Source organism: Alosa sapidissima, chromosome 23, assembly GCF_018492685.1.
Source record: "Alosa sapidissima isolate fAloSap1 chromosome 23, fAloSap1.pri, whole genome shotgun sequence".
In the NCBI taxonomy this organism is placed as follows: domain Eukaryota; kingdom Metazoa; phylum Chordata; class Actinopteri; order Clupeiformes; family Clupeidae; genus Alosa; species Alosa sapidissima.
In genome coordinates, this window is record NC_055979.1 from 2,362,729 (window position 1) to 2,374,581 (window position 11,853).

Below are 11,853 nucleotides of genomic sequence, written 5' to 3' on the forward strand. Positions count from 1 at the left end.
TTGGGCATTCAGTTATAAAGTGTAATTCAGTTTCAACAACATCATCTCTGCACTGCTGGCATAGACGCTCGTCTTTTGGAAGCCATGTCTTTTTGTGTCTTCCGGTTTCTATGGCTAAACGGTGTTCACTGAGTCTGTATTTCGTTAGTGTGCATCTCAAATTTGTCTCTTTTATTTTTGTTAGGTAATGTGCAAGGGTATATTTCCTGTTTAGGGTCAGATAGCATTGCATTTTGCTTTGGGATTGTGTTTTAGATTGCCAATATTCATCATAAATGTCTTTTAGGTTTTGGGGGGTTTGGTTAATCCAAACATTTTGTGTGGATGTGGCCTGGTATTTGGCCTTTAAAGTGTTGGATGTCTCTGGAGGAGATTGACTGAAGACCAGGTTGGTAGGGGAGTTATCTTTGCTCAACTCTTTGTGTTTCAGGGCTTTATAGTGGAATGAGTTTGGGTCACTCAGACTTACATGTTTGATGAACTTGTTTGCCCTTTTCTGAATTTTTATCAGCAGAGGGTATTGGCCTAGTTCTGCCCTACATGCGTTATTAGTTGTGTGCCGGTGGACTTTTAGAATGGCTTTACAAAATTCAGTATGCAGGATCTCAACTGGGTGTTTTTCCCATTTATCTAGGTCCTGATTTCCAAGTGGGCCCCACATTTCACTGCCATAAAGGGCAATTGGTTCTATTACTGATGAGAACAGTTTTAGCCAGATTTGGATTGGGATTTCGAAGGGAATTTGTCTTCTTATGGCATGAAGAGCCCTGCGTGTCTTGTCTCTTAATTAATTCACTGCCATGTTGAATGATCCTTTATTATTTATTCTAAGGCCTAGGTAGGTGTAATCTGGTGCATGTTCGACTTCATTAGGTCCTAATCTAAATATGGGTTGACTTCCCCGGTATCCGGATCTTTTTTGGAAGATTAATATTTTTGTTTTATTTGTGTTAACAGCCAGGGCCCAGGTCTGGCAGAACTTTTGAAGATGGTCTAGTTGAGTCTGGAGTCCCTTTTCTGTTGGTGAAAGAATGACAAGATCATCTGCAAAGAGCAGGAATTTGACTTCACTGTCATGTAGAGTGAGTCCAGGAGCTGATGATTTTTCAAGTATGCTTGCTAGCTCATTGATGTATATATTAAATAAAGTTGGACTTAATGAGCAGCCCTGTCTCACTCCCCGTTCTTGGGGGATGAGTTGGGTTCTTTTGGATCCTATTTTGATGCCACACTTAGCTCCTGAGTACATAGATTTTACAATGTCATATGTTTTTCCACCCACACCGCTTTCAATTAATTTGTAAAATAATCCATGGTGCCAAATGGAGTCGAATGCTTCTTTGAAGTCGACAAAGCATGATAATATTTTGTTGTGGTTTTGAGTATGTTTTTCAATTAGGCTGTGCAGGGTGTATATGTGGTCACAAGTGTGATAATTAGGTAGGAATCCAATCTGGCTTCTACTCAGGACACTGTGTTCCATACAGGGCTTGAAAACGAAATTATTTTTCAAACGTTCTGTTCCGAACGGTTCAGGTAGGCCTATGTTTAACGTTTTCGTTCTTGCATGCGTTCCGCCACCAACATATTGGTCCTGAACCGGTTCGGAACGCAAAATATCGTTCGTTCTTAAAGTTCCGGCAGTGTTTGGCGGGCCTATCAAGTCTATTTTTGTGGACTTTACCTTAGAATAGACGTAGGCTACTCATTATTTCCCCTTGAGTTAGCCTATACCGTAGCTATGCCCAAAAATAATAAATCACAGGCGGCATCCAAAAACATTCAGATGGGCTATTCATCCCATAACTTACAGACATACTGTAGGCCTAACCTATGCCTATAAATAATGTCTTACTTACTTAATATTTCTGGATACGTGCCAAACTCCTTACCTGGTTGTAGCCTAAGTTTTATCCATATGGAGATCTTCAAAGGCTTGCGCTATAATTCCAACCCTGTTTACAAACGAACCTGTCTGTTGCTGACAAGGCCTATCTCAAATTTCCCGTTTAACTCTTCTACATAGAATAGGCTATAATTGCGCAAACATTTCAAATCCCGACTTTAAAACGACATGGCGTGGACAGGCAAAATAGGCTATTACGCATAGGCTACAAACAATTTCCAAATCAGTTTCAGTAGCCTATGCTACGAGCTGGCCTAAGATCCGAAGTGGCAGACGGATAGGTTACATTACAACAGCAAGACAAAATATACACATTTGGACCAAAGGTCCATTTATTCGTTTTTTTTTTTTCAAACTGCAGAAATCAAATTATTAGGCTGTTATATAGAGAACGGGAAAAAAAACGTTATTAACCGGTTTTGTGGATTTCAGAATAACGTTTCTGTTCCGGAACAGTTGAAGACCATTTTGTTTTCGTTTCAGTTTCCGCTCCTCGTAAAATTCCGTAAAATTCCGTTCGTTTTCGGTTTTCGTTTTCGTTCCTTGAACCGGTTCGGAGCCCTGGTTCCATAAGGAAGTTTTGGAGCCGTAAATTAATAACACTACAGAATATCCTTCCTAGGTTGCTGTTAACACATATGCCCCGGTAGTTGCTGGGGTCAAATTTATCTCCACTCTTGAAGATGGGTGTAACTAGTCCGTAGTTCCAGATATCTGGGAAGTAACCCACACTCAGGACAAGATTGAGTAGTTTGAGCATGACCATTCTGAACTTACTGTCAAGGGATTTTAGCATCTCATTTAAAATACAATCAAGTCCATATGCTTTTTTAGGCTTTAGTTTGTTCATTTGGGTTAGAAGCTCCTGCTCTGTGATGAGGGAGTCGAGTGATTTTGGTAGTCTTTGACTGAGGACTCTAGGCTCTGTAATTTAATTATTATATTTTCTTGGTCCCTGCTTTGGTCTGATTCCACTTTCTTAAAAAGGAAATGGTTCATCCAAATTTCTCCATCTTGAATCACCAATTCTTGATGGTTTGATTTTTTAAAGCAATTCCAGTTGTCCCAAAAACTGTTTGTGTTTATGGACTCCTCAATTAGTGTCAGTTGCTTATGGGTGTATTGGGCTTTCTTAGTTCTTAGTACGCATTTGTATTTTCTTAATGTCTCACAATAGAGTAATCGGATAGATGTGTTATTAGGATCTTTGTGTTTTTGGTTGGATAATTTGCGAAGCTCTTTTCTTGCAGATTGACTCTCTCTCTCTCTCTCTCTCTCTCTCTCTCTGTGTGTGTATGTGTGTGCATGTGTGAGCGCGTCATGCACCAGCATTAGTGACATCCATATGGCATCAAACCCAACTATGTATACACACTGTGATTACATGCATGTACTGTATCCATGAGTTGTGCATCAAGCACGCTCATTGACAGCTGGCCTGCTCTTCTAAAACGGTAGAGGAGCGCCTGTCGTGCATGAAAATGGCTGTTTATGCACTCGGGTATGACAAAAACCGTTGCGCTACGTGGCATCGTTAACTCCCCGCTCCGCTGACAGGTGGGGAGGGAGGAGGAGGGGGTATTAGGAGGGAAGGTGGGGGTAGGCTGGGGTGTCATGGGCCAGGGATGGGATAGGGTAGAAGCACAGTCATCTGCTCAAGCCCAGAAGGGGCACCTGGAGTACTGCTGAGTTTGCTGACTGCAGCAGCATCTCTCTTTTTGTCTCTCTCTCTCTCTCTCTCTCTCTCTCTGTCTGTCTCTCTCTCTCTCACTCTCTATCTCTCTCTCTCTCTCTTACTCCTAACTGCCATATCACTTTAGCAGTGGTTGCCTTCAGATTGCATCAGTGTGGCTTCAGGCTGAGAATATGTACATGGACCACCTACAGTACTGCATATTTACCACCGAACAGAAATAGCACCAATCAGGGCGCGGCGCTCGTTTAAATGGAACCCCTCCAAATGGCTGCATTCAGTTGAGCTCAGCTGAGTGGAGTCAAGTCGAGGCAGGCTCCACCTCGCCACAAGACTCCAAGGCCCCGTTTACACGAAGGGAAGACGCAGATATTTCCCTGCGGTTTGGCCTCTCATTTACACGAAAACCCCGTTTTTATCACAGAAAGCGATTATTTCTAAAAACTCCGGCCAAAGTGGAGATTTATGATAACGCCGGTTATGTGTTGTCGTGTCAACTGGGAGAAACGGGGTTTTAGGTTCTCAAACGTCACATTACGCGCCAGAAAATGCTTAACGTCATGTGAGTGCCCTATGTTTACAGTTTGTTTGGCTACTGATTATGGATGCTATTAAGGTGGTACACATTTTTACGTTTGTGCAAACTCTTTAGGCCTGTTTGCATTGGCAAATATCATTCAAAAGAGAAATAGGAAGTGATTTGTTTCTGTTATTGCTAATTTCGGGATTCTGATTGGCTAACGTGGGATTGAGCTTCTCCTTACACTGCCACCGACAGGTTTGGCATGCTCTTGACGGCATATATACACGGGGAAACTTCTCTGAAAACTGACAGGTGTGCATGATGTTATTTTTGAAAACGGAGAGGGTGAAATGTCCGTTTATGAAAATAGCCGGCCGTGTATAAATGTAGCCCAAGTGTCAATCTTTGATTCAGCACGTCTTCCTCCTCTCTGGGGGAAGTGCCTGTTTTGCATCTTTTGATGTCCATCAAGCAAAATTACCTTGAGGTGAATTAAATAGGAAATAGTTAGTGCAAATATATATGGATTCCACTACATGGTGAAACTGAGCAATTACCTTAACCTTGCCTCAGCTTCTTTCAATCAAGCATTGAAGGAAGTGCCACTAAGTGATTTAATTAGACTGATTCTCAACAGTGTTACTCACCAAATAGTACCCTCACCTCACATTCAGCACGATACTTGATATATGTCACACAGTGGCGATTGCTGCTCTTTGGAACAGGGGAAGCTCTGATAAAACTGGTCAATTATTAAATTAATATTATTAAGGTGCTATATTGTTCTTTGAGGGCAAAAATTATCCCAAAACCCAGAATAGGCCAAACAGTAGGCTATAGAGTTGGCATGGCATCATGTAGCCTACACCGTTATATAGCGCGCTACCTAACTTAGCCTAAATACACAACTGAAACAAAAGCAAGTCACAAACTCTGTAACTCCATATTACGGTTTTATTTACAGTATGCTATTTACAAAGACAAATAGAAACCGACTATATTGCTCCCAAATTATGAGAATTTGAGCTGCAACTTGCCTTGCCTCTTGACTTTACCTGTCAACACTAACGTTAACGCATCCCTTGAACTTGAACCACTTCCTGCCAGATCGCGATATATGCTGTCAATCAAAAAGAGTCCAGCCTCTATGACGGTTCCTCCAATCATCATACAGAAGCTCGGCGTCCAGGCCATCCCACTGTCCCATTCACTCCCAGAGACGCCTGGCTTCCCTGGAAATGACGATTTTGTGGCGCTTGTCCAATAAACGTGTAGCTTTTCTGCACTGAGATCAGCCCACTCTGTAAGTGCCATTGAAAGCCCAGTGAAGCCGAGCGTCTATGGGTTTTTTGATGGATCGTGTTGTCACAGCAATGTATTACGGGTGCGAAATCACGATAAATGACCGACAAAACCTTATTGCTAAACAAACTAGACATGAAGATGCACATGTTTTCAGCATGTTCTAGTTGGAATAGTAGGCTAGAAGCTAATGTAATAGTGTTATTTGATGCGATTTTCCGTGATATTTTAGAGGAAGCTGAGCTTCCCCTGTAGTCTTACAGCAATCGCCTCTGATGTCACACTAACCATTACCAGAGGACGGGTCATTTAAGTTAAGTTAAGAGTGTTATCTATTAAAACTGCATTCACACTCACACCTTGTGTTAAAAGGGAAAGAAAAAAACAGAGACACAGCAAAGCTCACATAATCCTCCTTTGTTTGTTGTCTCCCTTCGCTCCCTGTCTCAATTTCACCTCTGGTTGCTCGCTGAAATGTCTGTGGCGTGAGGAGTTCTACGGGGTGTGTCGAAGAGGAGATGGTGATCGGGAAGCAGGTAGATGTGGATCTGCGGCATGGCACTTTTAGCCGGAGAAATTACAAAGAAATTGGTGCTTTGCCTCCCGTAAAAGAGCACCTCCTTTCAGCCGTATCTTTTTTACGTCTCGGCCCTTAAGACCTTGGCAGACGTCCATAACATCCCCACACACCCCCCATTCAAATTTCGGTTTTCCTTTTTTTATTTGAACTTTTATTTCATTTCAACCCTTTTTACTGCTTTACAAGGTGGATGGTCGCAGACAAACGTTTAACACCTCACTGGGCGCCTTGATTGGTTTGAACTTTGAATTCGCATGGTGATCACACTGAAGGCATTGTTTACCTTCATCCCTCTCTCTTTCTCTCTCTGTCTCTCTCTCTCTCTTTCTCTCTCTCTCTCTTCCTCCTTCCCTCCCTCGCTTGCTCCCGTTCTCTGGCTGTTCGTTCCAGCTCATCAGGATTTGTCTCTGTTGTTTGAACACCTCTCGTCTTGATGGGCCGGTCTAATGAGACTCTCCGCTGCTTTTGTGATGCGATAGGAGATGGACTCTCCCCATTGTCCCCCTTCAGCGCTGCATACTGGGGGAGAGAGAGAAAGGAATGGAGAGAAACAGAGAGAGAGAGAGAGAGAGAGTTCAGTGAAGCATGAAGCTCGCCTTAGCTTCGCTGCAATGGCATTGAGAGGCTCCAAAACATCACAGAGATGTGGGAACGCTGCCCGCCGGTCCAGGCAAATGACAAGGCTGCGCTAATGATACCAGAGGCCTGGTGATGAGACAAAGATGAAGAAGATGAGGAAGATGACAGGAGAGGGATTGGAACAGACAAGGCCGCGCTCCACTGGACAGCACACACAGCCCAGCCAGCCCGCTGGGCGCATCATGTGTTATGCGGACAACGGACAGGTAATGGTGTCACCTTAGAAATAATGCAGCAAACAAGAAACGAGCTGAGAGACTCAGCAGTGTGGAATGGAGCGAGCAAGAGAGTGTGGGAAAGGAGCAGGGAGAGAGAGAGAAAGGAGAAAAAGACCCGAGACCAGGAGGAGAGAAATGCTGGGAAGGTGTCGAAGGTGCTGCAACCTCCATCAGGCGGAGAGGTATATCAGAGAATGAAGCCGGTCATGGCCTTGCTATTTTCACAAATGCCATTTTATCAAATTAGCTGATCAATCAGGGCTGCAAACAGAGCTGGAAGCAGCCAAATCTGATGAAACCTGCCTGCTCCTGGTAAGCCATGAATGTGAATCAACCTCATCTTCTGTGCCCCACAAATTTCCCATCATCATCGGCAAAGACCGTAGCTGCAGAGCATACCGTAATCATTGACCTTCCTTTAATCCCATTTCAATGTAGACAAAGAAATGAAAGTGTAATTTGTAAAGCGCTTATCAGAGGTTAACAGCCATCGATAAATGAAAACAGAAGGAAGTGAAGCCGCTGTCATACACCAATTAGGAGAGCTGGCACTGGACTGAAGCATATCTCAAAGTGAATTAGCGATGGAATGATGAACCTGTAACATACTTATATTTTCTAAGTGTGAGCTTTGTGTAGCAGAACGTAAACAGGTAGTTCAGAGGTGTAGCTGCTCGATCTACTCCAGAGGGCTTTTTTTCATAACCCCTAAAGTAGAAGCCACACACACACACACACACACACACACACACATTCACTCATCCTTAGTGACACCGGCTGGACAAATGTCAGTCTATCTGTCATGATGATTCCTAATACAGATGCTGCTAGAGTGTGATCCCAATTTCTCATGTGTGACTCCAGGGGGTGGGGGGGCTGGGGCAGAGTTCCTTTGACAGCCAGCAGACTCCTAAACTTATCTTAATCCCTCGTATGATACACACACACACACACACACATGTAACACACACACATACCCAGAAACACACACACAAAGTGGATCTCAGCAAGTAGGGTGCCACTTCTCTCCATACTGTTCTCATCCCCTGAGGCGTAATCCTGTGCTGTATTTTCCTTTTTTCCTCTCTCTCTCTTTCTCACTCTCTCTCTCTCTTCTATTTCCTTCAGGGAGGATGGAGGGGGCTACAGAAACATTTCAGACTAGCATCTGTTCTAGTACGTCTGAGTGGAATCCTAACATGCTAAATTTTTGGGTAAACAATGCCATACTTGCGCGCTCCCATTCTGTTCGTTGCCTCTGTTGTTTGCAGGGCGATTTGTTTGTGAGCAAGCAAACAAACTGAGCCTTCAAGGAGGAAACTGAAAGTAAACTTTTCTTGAGTGAATCCCACTTTTCTGTTTAGTTTCTTGTTTTTATGTTTGATTTTTTTTATAATTTGTGTGATTTTATGTAATGTTTTGTTCATTTTTTTGTATTACCTAATGTAGTTACAATTATTCCTGATACAGTATATAGTATATCGATCGTTTTTTGTTTTGGTTTTGTCATTTTGTTGTCTATCATCAACTGCTGCCTGTTCTGTTCAGCTGAAGAGCTAACTCATTAGTCATTATTGGCAGTGCGCTACCTTAGAATAATAAGGTTCTATCTTCATTTTGAGTAGTTCTGAGATATTGAGCTTCAAAGTTTTAGAATTCCATAGAGTTACATGGTAAATGGAACAAGTTCTTTTTGATATAAAGTCCAAATATGCACACAACTTTAAGAAACACCTCATCTGAACTTAAGAAACTTTCAAAGAATAAAAATATGTAAATAACTCCATTTTGACAAAAATGTCAGATAGAACCTTATTATTCAAAGGTAGCGAGTGGCTCTGTTGAGAGATACCATCCACTCAACATTGAACTGATGCACAAGCTGCACTCCCAAGTCTGGCCTGGTGCTCTGTAACTTCATTCTGTTACTACGCCTGCTCTGTGAGAGATCCGCCGCTGTCCTAGGTCCATTGGGTGCCGAGCTTCCATGCTAACGTTGGCTGGCCGGACTGGAGGATTGCTGGGGAACCCTGGACTGAGAGCTGCCCTGAGATATCTGTTGTGGGTCGATTGAGCTGCTTATCTGTGCTTGCGACTTCAGACCTCCTTACGGAGCTGTCCAGACGGCAGTTTGTGTTGGGAGCGCTTTGGGTTGCGCTCTGTGCAAAGAAATGTGCTATATAAATAAAGTTACCTTACCTTACTTTTGTTCACTATGAACGTGTAGGATTGGTCGATATCTTACCTTACCTTTCTGTTTTAGCATTATTAACCCTCTAAACAAAGATTTACCTTCAGCAATTATTATTAACTGTCTATTCCTGTTTCTCTTTGTGGAAACAGTACATTCATATATGATCATACACAACCATACTGTAAACAAACACATGCAGCACTCTTATTGAGAGCTCTGACTGTGTGTGGTCGTATGGGTGTGTGGGTGTGTCTTTGTTTTTGGAGAGGACATACTGATATGTGAAGGAAGGATAGTGGTTATACAACAGGTTCAGGTCTGGGGCCATGTCAAGTTTTCCTCCATTTGAGGTGATGGAACAATGGAATAAGTCATTTTCTATACAAGTCTCTTTGCATTGTATTGCGACTGAAGGCATCATTCAACCTTTCTGAAAGCCACAGGGTAGACGGAAGTTTTTAAGAGTGATTATGTAGTTGAATACGTCAAGAACACTGTTGTCTTTTACCCTGAGCTTTTACAAAGGATTGTATTTATTTTTAAAGGTATGTGCTATGAGCAAGGACTGTTTCACCAACTGAGACGTGATTTATCCAAGCCATTGTTAAAACTCAATTCATGTGCATGTGGTGCATCGGGCCTGTAGCTTTACATTGCTTTAAATTGCTTTAAGTGTACTCTATCTCGTCCAACAAGACTGCACCTGCTTGCTGACCTGAATATTACAAATCTGTGCATTCCCTTTCTTAATGTCAAGACACCTTAAAAGTGTGCCCCCCTTATGTATTATAAATAGTATAGATTATATACTTAAGAACAGTTCTGCCAGTTAAGTCGAATGCACAGATATGGTAAGATAAGTATAAAGCTTCAGCATACAGTATAGCCCCAGCAAGTGGATGAGAACTCTGGCCACCCGCATGGAAGAGATGACAGCCGTCTGACTGCCTGAGCAGTTGCATCGAGCACCTCTCAGTTGTATGACAGCTGGAAGTGTTGAGAGAGAGGGGTGATTGAACAGGCTAGACAGAAAAAAAGTAATAATAATAAACTCGTAACAAACTTCGACACGCCTGCAGAATATGGATGCCTTCCAATAAATAATCTTAGCATTGCGAATCGCACCCCAGAGGATTCACACAAAATCTGGTGTTTTTCTTCCCATGGTTCTTAATAGGTCTCTTGGGTACTTCTTGGTTATGCTGCGTGCGAGAAAAATAAAAACATTGGGGTGTAAGAACAGATATTTCCACTGCGTGTTCTCCTTTACTTTTTTTGTGTGAAAGAGCTAGAACATGGAAGTTTGCTTTGGTCTGCTTTTCATTGCCCTTTCCGTACCCTTTTTCAAGTCTTCACTTCATTTCCAGGTTGTTATTCACCTGCAGTTTTACTGAACTCACTATGTACCTGTCTCTCACCTCCCTCCCACCTCTCTCTTCTCCTCTTATTCTCTCCATCTTCAGTGATTAGGATGGTTTTGGGGTGATAGACGTGTTTTGCCATTGAGTGTAGTTGTGAAGTAGCGTTCAGTTGTCATGTGGATATTGAGGAGGCAGTAAGTAAAAACATGGATTTGAGTTTGTGGTGATGTCTCAACACCCGAAGAGACGACTGAAAACGCCCTCCGTCCTTGGGAACAAGGATTGTCAAATTGAGCGGAACAAAGTTGTTGTCTCGCGTTTGTACGCGTCTCTGCCTCTCTTGCTCTCTCGTTCACACTCCCTATCTCACTCCTCTGCCTCTCTCTGTTTCTCTCAGCGAGTGTGCATGCATGAAACACAAACCATTTACAGTAGGGTTTTTTTGTTGTTACTCTGTGTGTGTGTGTGTGTGTGTGTGTGTGTGTGTGTGTGTGTGTGTATGTATGTGTGTGTGTGTGTGTGTGTGTGTGTGTGTGTGTGTGTGTGTGTGTGTGTGTGTGTGCACGTGCGCACAAGCAGACACACTGCCATAGGAATGCAGCAAAGATGTTCTTGCACTGCAGTGAAATAAGCTCTGCAGTGCCCTCTCTCTCTCTTTCTCTCTCTCTCTCTCTCGCTCTCTTTCTGTCTCCTAGCTTCCCAATTTCATAACTCATTCAGAGAGCACTCAGCCAGGCAGTAAGAAGCCTTGAGCACTGCTCAACACTGTCGAGTCTCTCCAAACGACGTCAACACGGCAATTACATATTTCCAACAAACTCCATTTAACCACAGCTCCACAGCTGGCCTGCTCTTGTTATAATGTGTACATCATCAACACTGAGATGATGGTATAAAGTGTGTGTGTGTGTGTGTGTGTGTGTGTGTGTGTGTGTGTGTGTGTGTGTGTGTGTGTGTGTGTGTGTGTGTATGTGTGTGTGTGTGTGTGTGTGTGTGTGTGTGTGTGTGTGTGTGTGTGTTTTCATGGTCAAGGCCATGGAGCAGCAGCCTATAGAAGAGTAATGTATGCATTGAGATGAAAGACAGCTGCATTGCTCTTCTCTTCTCTGTAATGAGGCCCTCATGGAGGAGACGATTGGATGGATCTGAACTGGATCTGCAAGAGGAATTTTCAACTGAAAAGAGAAAACAGAAAACACAGTTTTCACAGAGTGGGGGGAGGTCAGTTTGGGGGGAGAAAGTAGGACATATTTTACACTTTTTAGCCATTTCTGGTGGAGCTGTGTTTCTAGCACACAGCTGCTGCCACTATCACCACCCCCCCCCCCCCCCCACACACACACACACACACCCTCCCCCAACCTCTCTCTGTTGTCTGGTGCTGTGGCGTTGGGGGTGGGGGGGGTAGAATAGGAAAAGGGACGTCTGGCCCGGGTG

At 43.3% G+C, this 11,853-nt stretch overlaps 1 long non-coding RNA gene across 1 annotated transcript; it reads left to right on the forward strand.

The window, feature by feature from the left end:
- Nucleotides 1-429: 429 nt before the first annotated feature.
- On the forward strand, nt 430-1,165 carry LOC121698693. The gene is made up of 2 exons (XR_006026838.1): nt 430-838; nt 958-1,165. It is a non-coding gene; the product is annotated as an uncharacterized LOC121698693 (long non-coding RNA).
- The last annotated feature ends 10,688 nt before the right edge of the window (nt 1,166-11,853 follow it).